Here is a 9,835-nt window from a genome sequence, read left to right on the forward strand (position 1 = left end):
AGAGGCAGGCTGAGGTTTTGTGATCAGTGTTTCACAGTGCGCAATGAGTTAGCCCCTGTGGAGCTAGCTGCTTCCCAAATCTCTTATGCCGAGCTGTATTTCCCAGCCCTGCTTGCCACTAGGCATGGCCATGTGAGCTTGTTTGGGCCAATGACACGTGAGCAGAGACAGACAGTATATCCTGGCCTGGCCCCCCCAAATCTCCCATGAGCTACTTCCTTTTCCACAGTATGATACAGATGAGTCCAGCAGAGCTACAAGACAGGAGGAGCCTGGGGTCCTGAATCACCCTTGAAGAAGAGGGCCTCCCATCCTCTGGACGTGAGTCAGTGATAAACAAACTTCTATTGTGGTAAGCCATTGTGACTTGAGAGGGTTCCGGTTACACTGGCCAGCACTCCCGTGACTACCTCCCCACCTCCCAGAAACACATTTCCTCCTGAATGTGTCCTCGTGCTGCAGATGGTAGGCATTGGGGTCACTCTGGCAGTGCAGCAAGGAGGGTGTGGTCTCCTCAGCTGAGACCCGACAGCTCAAACCACAACGGGAAGGCAGTGCCACTCTGCCCCTGGGTTGAGCCGCTCATAACTGACCCTGTCTGGGTGGGGAGTTTCCTGCTCCTTCAAAGGCCCCCTTCTCTCTAGCCATGGCCTCTGACAGACTGAAGCTCTTCTTGCTTTCCTAGGCAGCGGAATGGAAGGACTCCAACCGAGGTCCACAAGGAAAAGAAATCTGTCAGAGGGAGCAAAGCCCTCCAGAACAATCTCTCTGAGGAGCTGACAACCTTGAGCCTCCACACGTATTTGCCCCTGAGGACACAGGCTGTACCTGGGGCTTCCTTCCCGGCAGGATCGATGGGCCTCAGGGTGAGGGGCAGGGAGGCCCGGAGCACCAGAGATCCCTTGTGACTCATTCTAATGTAAGCAACAAGGAGAAAGTCAAGGAAATTGGAATCACGATCTGAGCGAGGCCCAAGGTGGGTATTTCCTGGCAAAGGGAGGAGGAACCCCGCCAAAATTCTCTGCCAAAATTCCCCGGCTCTGAGAGTCACGGATGAAGGACACAGAAGCTTTCTGCTTCATTAACCAAGCGAGGGAACATAGGAGGCGGCCCGGGTTTGGGAAGGGCGGTATTGAGGTCACTCTAGGGCACGTCAAGTTAGAGGGGGTCGGTGGCAGCACCCACGTACATGCTTCCAGCCGCCAATTGGGAGTGGGAGCCTGGGAGGTTCGAACCAAGGTGCAAACTCCTGCCTGGAGAGGGATGACGACTGAACCCCCAGAGTGGGAGGGGAATTGCTGAGAGAGCCGGAAAGAATGTGAAGATGAGGCTTCCGGCACAAAGAAAGTAGGGCGCTGGGTCAACCGGAAACCCAGATAAGGAGACAAATGAGCAGGAGAATGAGGAAGAGAAGCAGCAGGGGAGCGGTGGAGACACCATTGAGGGTGGTGGGGGAGGCGGCCTGGGGAGGAAGGGATCTCAGCAGTGTGGAGGCCCCGAGGCCTAGGAGGGGAGAGGCCAAGGAAAGGTCATTGGCTCTGGCAACACGAGCTCACTGGCAGCCCACGAGCACAAAAGTTAACCCAGAAGGACACTCACTGGTTGGCAAGGGAGAAGCCAGGTGGAGACTGGAGATTTATGGCAGAGTCTGAAAAAAAAAAAAAAAAGAAAAAGAAAAGAAAAGGATAAAGTACCCCACAGGGACTGTGAGCTAATTGTATCCCGTGGTATGCCTCAGGCGGGGATGGTCTGGCTGCACAAAACCCAAGCCCACTTGCACAAAGCTTAAGTAAGAAGGGAGAATTTATGGGGAAGAACAGGCAATTCAAGGACAGGAAGTGCAGCTGGCCTCTGGGGACAGGAACCAGCAACTAGGGAGCGGGCAGGAACCTCGGCAGCTCCCTCCTTCTCTCTCCTCTTCTGTGTGTGTCTCTCTCTCGCTCACGCTCTCTCTCTCTCTCTCTCTCTCTCTCTCTCTCTCTCTCTCTCTCTCTCTCTCACTCTCTCTCACTCTCTCTCACTCTCTCTCTCTCTCTTTCTCTCTCTCTCTCTCTCTCTCTCTCTCTCTCTCTCTCTCTCTCTCTCTCGCTCTCGCTCTCGCTCTCGCTCTCTCTCGCTCTCACACTCTCTCTCTCAGCTCTGATGTCCCTGATCTCTGCTGTCCTGAGTCTTTTCTACAGCTCTGCACACAGTGGAAAATGGCTCCCTCCAGGGGCCCTCCCTGGTCTGTTCACGTCTGTCTCCCCCCATGCCCAGAACCGTGTCTGGCACAAAGTGTCCTTGTAGTTGAAACTGCCAACAAACACTGCCTCGAACGCGAAGATGTTTCCTGGCCAGATTCCTAGGAGAGCATCTGATTGGTACAGTTGCGTCACATGCCTGTCCCTAAAAAACCCGCTGAGGCCAAGAAGAGGGTCTTGTGCCCTCCTGTGCCCTCAGTGAGGACTGGGGAGCAGTGTCTTTGGGAAGAGGGGGTCCAAGCAGCTTCTTGAAGAAGGGTCATACCCCAGTGTTCCAAACAGGTCCCTGACTCCGCCTGGAACAGAAAGCAGGCTCATGAAGTCAGGCTACACTTTTGTGACATTCAACAACCAGTTCCCATGGAGGCATAGAGGGCTGCTCACAGACAGGCAGCATGCCTGAAAATGAGACCTTCCCCTGCCACCCTCCTTCCACTACCCTCTTTCCCTCCATACATCCCCCATAAGCCTTAGGGATACTGCCCAAAGAGGGCCTCAATACCTCTCAAGACCACCAGCTTTCCCCATCCTCAAATCTTATCTTCTTTGATGGAGCCCAACTCCTTTGTTTTCCTCTCATGCAGCCTGAAATTGGAAAAGGACCGGAAAGACTGGACAGGAGGGGCTTGTGGGGGAGGATGCGACAAAGATCACTCTGCTTTTGAACCAACCATTCCCATACATGGTACTTGAGTCAGGGAGGGTCCCAACAGGAAGCAGTTAGCATAGAGAAGTATTTATTTACAAAAGAACCATGAACAAAGATGAGGGTATAGGAGAACCACAAAGGCGAGTACAAGAAGCAGGAGCCATTAGCAGTGGAGCTGTTTACCACTACCGGCCCAAAAGGACAAAGGGAGGTGGTGCTTACCAAGACCTAGAAGGGCTGAGAGTTGAATAGAGCAAGCCACCTTAAAAGGAGCAGTGTCTCACCAAGCAGGACCTGGACCCTGGCTGCACCACCTTGTGTCCTGCAGGACCACTGGAGGTGGGGAGACAACAGCCTACCTTGGGAAATGGAGCCAGAGCTGTGGCCTGACCAACATCAAGGGATGCCCACAGGAAATCTCTGCCCAGGATCTCAGCCCCAGGCTGGTTTTGTTTTCACAGATCTCTCCCAAATGTATTATTTTGGTGTCAAAAAATGAAGGAGCTTTGTAAATTTTTTACAAATTATGTATCATATCAAGTAGCTGTTTACCTTTTTTGACAAAATAAGAACTATGGCAGCAGAATCAAGCTGGTAAAAATCCTTAGATTAAATAGGCACTGATTAGGTCTGCTATTTTGACCTGTAGTAGGAAGAGAAGTGGTTGTAGTGTTTAAATATGTGTTTGGTCTTTCTTCCTGTATTTCATTTTTCAATAAACTAGGAAAAAAAAAATAAGAAGGAGCAGAATCCTCATATGGAGGGGTCAGTCAGCCCAAGTAGACTTCACAGTTGGGGAAGAAATTACCTTGAGCTCATTCTCCTCGCGCCCTCTGATCTCTTGGTGGGGCTTCCCGGAAGCTGGAAGGCAGGAGCCCATTGAGGTGGAGTCCATAGGGGTCAGCTTCCTGGGGTACAGGGCAGGGAGGAGAAGGGTTGTGGGTCTGAAGGGGCAAAGGGAAGTAATTGTGAACATTTGTTTACAGAGCGGGTTCTCCCAGGGCAAGCCCCCTGCCTCCTTCCCTTTATGTCTCCTGCACCCTGCTAGTGCTCAGCCCACACTTTGGCCGCCGCCCAGAATGGATTCCATGGCGTCTCCCTGTTGCTCACAATGCCAGTGGAGCGCCAGTTGATAGCATTCAGCTGAATGGAATCAGGAGCTCTTCCTAAGGCAAAGGATTGGAAGGCGGAAGAAGGAAAGGAGAAAGAACCGGAAGGGCCCCAACATGATGGTTGAATGATGCAGTAACTATTTTCCTTTTTCTCATCAGGAAGTGCAAATCTTGAGCCTGATTTTCTTCTGCTGCTTCTTTATAAAGCCTTTATACTAGTAATAAAAAACAGTGATGCCGTGCACATGCAGCAGTTTAAAGTTTGCCAAGTGGTTTACAGATGCATTACCTCATCACCTCCCCTCCACAACTCTGTTGTATTATCATTCCACTTGTACAGACCTGGCTCGGAGAGGTCAGGTGACTTGCTCAAGGTCACTCAGCTAGTGTTGGTGGGACAAGAGCTGGAACTTTAACTCCATGTCTGCTGCCCCTTGTGCTCTACTGCCCTCCTATTAGCAAGCCTCTCAGGCCTGTTCCTTATTGGGCACATGGTCTGGACTTGAGAACTCCTGGTTTCAAGAGGCTGAACAGCTGAGTAGGAACCAGAGAGAATTGGGGCAGGAAGAGGCACCTAGAGGAACCTTGTAGAGAAAAGTGTCCCTTTGTTTTCTGCTGCCACCTCCCAGATCAACATCCTCTTCTCTGCTTCTCTCTGTTCGTCTCTGCTTCCAACTTCTCCTCCTGATTACCTTTCATCTTCTTCCACAATCCCTCCCCTTCTTAAGTATTAAGAATATATGCAGAAGTAGGAGGAAAATGCCCTAATGGCTCATTGCAAAGCTCTATAACAATTTTGAATATTGTTCAACTCTATTCAGCAAAGATTTTATGACCATTTCCTATGCATTCTGCTCTTCAAGGACCTGACGGTCCAGTTGGGCAAAACGAATTAATGGACTCAGGGCAACGTGATAAGTGCAGTAATGGAAGAGTGTACAGGGTGCTGAGGCAGTACTGAGGAGGAAGGGCTGGTTCTGGCAGGTGGGGGGCAGCTAAGGCTTCCAAAAGGAAGCAGTATCTTAGCTGGGCTTTCCTGAAATGGAGATGACTCATGACATGTGTGTGAACATGGTTGGGTGGGGATGGAGGAACTAGGGACACACAGAACATTCCAGGAAGAGAAATAGCATGAGGAAAAAGATAGAGGTGTGCAACATTGTGCTGCTAAGCCTCCTCTCCAATTCCCTTCTTTAAGTGGTAGGATGTAGTTAAACCCACAGCCCCTTATTCTATGCTGGTTGGTCAAGGACAGTAAGTCTCAAACCATCTGTGGTGAAGGACCACATGTATTAGGGTTCTCAAGAGAAACAGAATCAACAGGAGATATCTGTAAATAATATGAGATTTTATAAGAGTCTCTCACGTGACCATGGGGATGCACAGGTCCAGGTTCCGCAGGCAGGCTGCAAACCAGGGGCTCCGATGAAAGTCCAATGAAGGTCCTTGATGAGTTCCCAGGAGACACTGGCTGTCCAAAGAGGAGCTGGGAAATTCTCTCTAAATGCTGAAATCACTTTCCTTTTTAAGGCATTCAATTGATTGGATAAAGCATTACTCATTGCTGATGGCAATCTCCCTGACTGATGTAGATGTAATCAGCTATCTATGCAGTAAACTCACTGGTGACTAAAGTCTATAAATGCCCTTGTATCATGATTAGCCCAGTGCTTGCTTGACCATACAACTGGGCACAATTACCTGGCCGAGTTGACATATTAGATTAACCATCACAGACCATATACAGTTGGTCCTCACTATTCACACATTCTGTATTTGCAAAATCGCCTACTTGCTAAAATTCATTCGTAACCCCCAAATCAACTCTCACAGTGCTTTCACAGTCATTCACAGACATGCTTGGAGCAGTGAAAAATTGCAGTTGCTGGACACACACATTCCCAGCTGAGGTCAAATGAGGCAATTCTCCGACTCCTTGTTTCAGCTCTCTTACTATAAATGAGTAGCATTTCTGTGGTATATTTAGTGCCATGTTTTTCACATTCTGGTGCTTTTTGTTAGTGATTTCGCTGTTTAAAATGGCTCTCAAATGTAGTGCTGAAGTGCTGTCTAGTGTTTCTAAGTGCAAGAAGGCTGCGATGTGCCTTACTGAGAAAATAATTGTGTCAGATAAGCTTTGTGCAGGCATGAATTGTATTGTGCTGTTTGGCTATGAATTCAGTGTCAAACAGCACACTGTTTAATATATATTGTATATTAAATAAGGTGTCGTTAAATAGAAGCACACATTAAACAAGGTTATGTATTGAAGGGCTGATGAAAATGTTGTGACCAGGGTCTCACCTAGGAGCTGTGGTTTACTATTTGCTAATTAAGTATTTACACTAACTTTATAGAACATAACTACTGTTATAACAAGAATTGACTACCCATACATGTTTAAAAAATGATCCATTATAGACTCATATAGGACCCTACCATGTAGGGCTATTAGGAATCTCAGGTCATATACAATTCACCATGAATGTTGTAACTGATCTATTTTCTCCCCAAAAGAGTCCACTGATCACATACTTGGATGTTGCAGCAAGGTCAAGGTGCTTTCAAGGTTTCTAAATGCTTACTCTCAGTTTCTGTGCTTATCTCATTGTGGATCAGCACTGGTCCACGGACCACACTTTGAGTAGCATTGCTCTATAAGACTGTGAGGACCTTACAAGGAAGAACCACATCTTTTCATCTTATCCATCCTCATGCCTGCCTCCAGACCCTTAGCAAGACCACCCAACAGAAACCCTCTCTTTGCCCAGAAAAGGATGCACACTTGTTAATTAGCTAGTGTTTTCCCGATGTTTTGAACATGGAAAGCTCTGCCAGCATTAAGTACTATTATTATTATTAGCCTCATGTCCACTATAGAGGGTGTCATTTAATTAGAACTGCATAATAAGCAAATCTGCCTTAATTGGCTGGGAGGTGGTGAAGAAACCATTTTGCATCTGTGCTATGTGTTCTCTGTTCTATGGCCATCACGTTCTCTGGCAATGGGTCATTTTGGAGACCTTGGGCAGAGTTCAGGGAAGGTTATCTGGCTACTGATTAACACTTAATTAGCACCTTTTTCATGTAGCACAGCAGTGACTTTGTAAATTTAAAAATTTCAGGGGACCACTTAATGTGGAATTAAAGTACAAGTGCAATATTTAAGATGCATGAAATTGTTTTACGCATTACAGCATTAACTAGCTCTTAATTTATGCAGTGCGTGCCAGCGAAGGGCAATTAAAATGTAGCGGGGGGGAAAAAAATATAGATCTCTACGTTGTCCTGTCTTTCCCTCTAACTATGCTTTTAAAGGCTTTTGCTGCATACATACCTCAATGCCTGTAATAGATTTAGGAGTAAATGGTAAGTTCTGAAGCTTGTTTGCCCCCATAGGAATTGGTATTATCTTTCAGCTAAAGCCATCTCCAATGACTATCTCCCTCCAGGGCCTAGAACTCCACCCTGACCTCAATGATTGGTACAGAGGTAAGCACATAACTTACCTAGAGCCAATGAGATGTCTGGAGACATTTGCTGTGGCCTTATAGAAAGTAATGCCAACAGTCTCTTCCTTGGTGGATGTCTCAAGGGAGCTGTTCTCTTTTCCTCTGGACAGTATGGCGTGAGGGTGTGATGATATGAGATCTGGAACCATGGCAGCCATTTTGCAAGCAGCCTGGAGTTGCAGGGGAGCCGTTGCTTGGACTTGGGGGAGGAATCCAACACCATGAGAGGTATTACAAGATGAAGAGAAAGCCATTCCTAGGAGACATCAGTGACTCCGGCTTGGGACTCATCTCAAGCCAGTCCTTCCTCTACCTGCGACTTTTGAATTATGTTGGAGCCTATGCCTATTGTTATGGGTTGAATTGTGATGCTGCCCCCCAAAATAAAGACATGTTCATGTTCTAAACCCTAGTCCTGTGAATGTGATCTATTTGGAAATAGGGTCTTTGAAGGTGTAATTGGTAAAGATGAGGCAAGACTGAATTAGGACGGGCCCTAATCCAATATGACTGTTGTCTATAAAAGAAGGGGACAGTTGGGCACATCCAGAAGGGAGAGCGCCACATGATGACTGAGGCAGAGAACACCATGGATTGCCAACAAGCCATTGCTTGTTAGACTGGAGAGAGTCATCAAAGAGATCCTTCCCTATAGACTTCAGAGAGAGTATGGCTCTGCTGACACCTTGATTTCAGACTTGTAGCTTCCAGAACTGTGAGGCAAGACATTTCTGTTGTTTGAAGCTACCCAGTTTGTGGCGCTTTGTGAGGACAGCAGAATGAAACAAAGACAAATATACTGAATACTCCCACCTCCCTGCTTTTTGTTCATGCCTTTTACTGGACTGCTTGTTCTTTCCTTCTCCATCGTCCAAGGCCAAGTCCAAATGCCACCCCATCTCAGAAGTTTTCCTTTATCTGAACCCTGCTCAGATGGGCTCCTCTTCTTCTGGGATGCTCACATTCCTTCCTTGAATCTCTCCTTCAGCAAGGAGCACACACTGCCCTGAAAAGTGCAAAGCTGTGCATGTGACTCTCTCCTTCTCCTTTGCAAGGACCCAAGCTCTTGCTTTGGTCCCCAGCATGAGTGTCACACCTGGAACACTGAGTCTGCAAAGGGCCAACACACACAAACACACACACACACACACACAATGGGTACTGGAAGGGAATGTTAACAATGTTAGGATGCCATAGTCAGAAGAGGAGAAAGTAGATCTGAAGATATGGTCTTCACTAAAGCCAGATAAATGGAAACTAAGTAAAGGCAGGCTGCAGCTAGGTGTAGTCATGGGAACATGAGAACTTGAGATAAGGAGTGGGAGAATCCACTCCTGGGTCTCTATCCTGAAGAACTGAAAACAAATGTTTAAACACACCCTTGCACACAAGTGTTATTAAAACAGCATTATTCACAAGAGCCAAAAGGTGGAAACAACCCAAACGCCCATCAAATGGATGCATGGATGAACAAAATGGAGTCTCTCTCTTCAATGGATTATTACTTAGCCATAAAAAGGAGTGACCTTCTGGTACATACCACAACATGGATGTACCTTGAAATCATTATGCTAAGTGAAAGAAGCCACATGCAAAAGGACAAATATTGCATGATTCCATTTATATGAAATATGCAGAATAGGAAAATTCATAGAAACAGGAAGCAGACTGATGGTTGCCAGGGTTGTGGGAAGGGGGAAATGGAGAGTGACTGCGAATAGGTACAGAGTTTCCAATGAGGGTGATGAAAAAGTTCTCAGTGATTGCACAACACTGTGAAAGTACTCAATGCCACTGAACTGTACATTCCCAAGTGGTTGTAATGGAAGATTCTGTGCTTTGTGTATTTTACTACAATAAAAGAGGAGGGGGTGAGTCATGGATACAAGTCAGTTAAACACGTTTATCTGTCTCTCTGCTCATGACTTACCTAGATGGATACAATCTCCAGGTGTAAAGCCAAACACTAGGAAAGTAAAAGTTGCCCTGCCACCTCTTCCTCACTACGCCCCAGCTCTCTGTAGCAGACATGGAACTGAACAGCGCAGTTTCCTCTTCTGGAAAGAACCTGCTGTCCAACTGCTCCCAGTATGGTCAGCCCACTGCCTCAGCATCTGCCTCAGCTCTTGCTGAAGTCATGCTCCTCTCGGGGTGGCCCCTGGCCAATGGTGGGGCCAGATGGTGGCACTCAGACCTGGAAATTTCTGCCCCACAAAGGGATCCTCTAAAGTATACCCTTGAACCCTTGGCTTAGGGCTCACCATTGGGCTGGCAGGACTTTGAAGATCTGCACTATGGTCTCCTGGCTCCCCCTGCCCCACC

At 47.5% G+C, this 9,835-nt stretch overlaps 1 long non-coding RNA gene across 1 annotated transcript; it reads left to right on the forward strand.

Moving 5' to 3' along the window:
• The first annotated feature begins 233 nt into the window (after nucleotides 1–233).
• LOC101438331 (uncharacterized) lies at nucleotides 234–7,920 on the forward strand. Its single transcript, XR_187778.4, has 3 exons — nucleotides 234–321; nucleotides 686–976; nucleotides 7,624–7,920. It is a non-coding gene; the product is annotated as an uncharacterized lncRNA (long non-coding RNA).
• The last annotated feature ends 1,915 nt before the right edge of the window (nucleotides 7,921–9,835 follow it).

The sequence above is a fragment of the Dasypus novemcinctus genome, chromosome X (assembly GCF_030445035.2).
Source record: "Dasypus novemcinctus isolate mDasNov1 chromosome X, mDasNov1.1.hap2, whole genome shotgun sequence".
Classification (NCBI taxonomy): domain Eukaryota; kingdom Metazoa; phylum Chordata; class Mammalia; order Cingulata; family Dasypodidae; genus Dasypus; species Dasypus novemcinctus.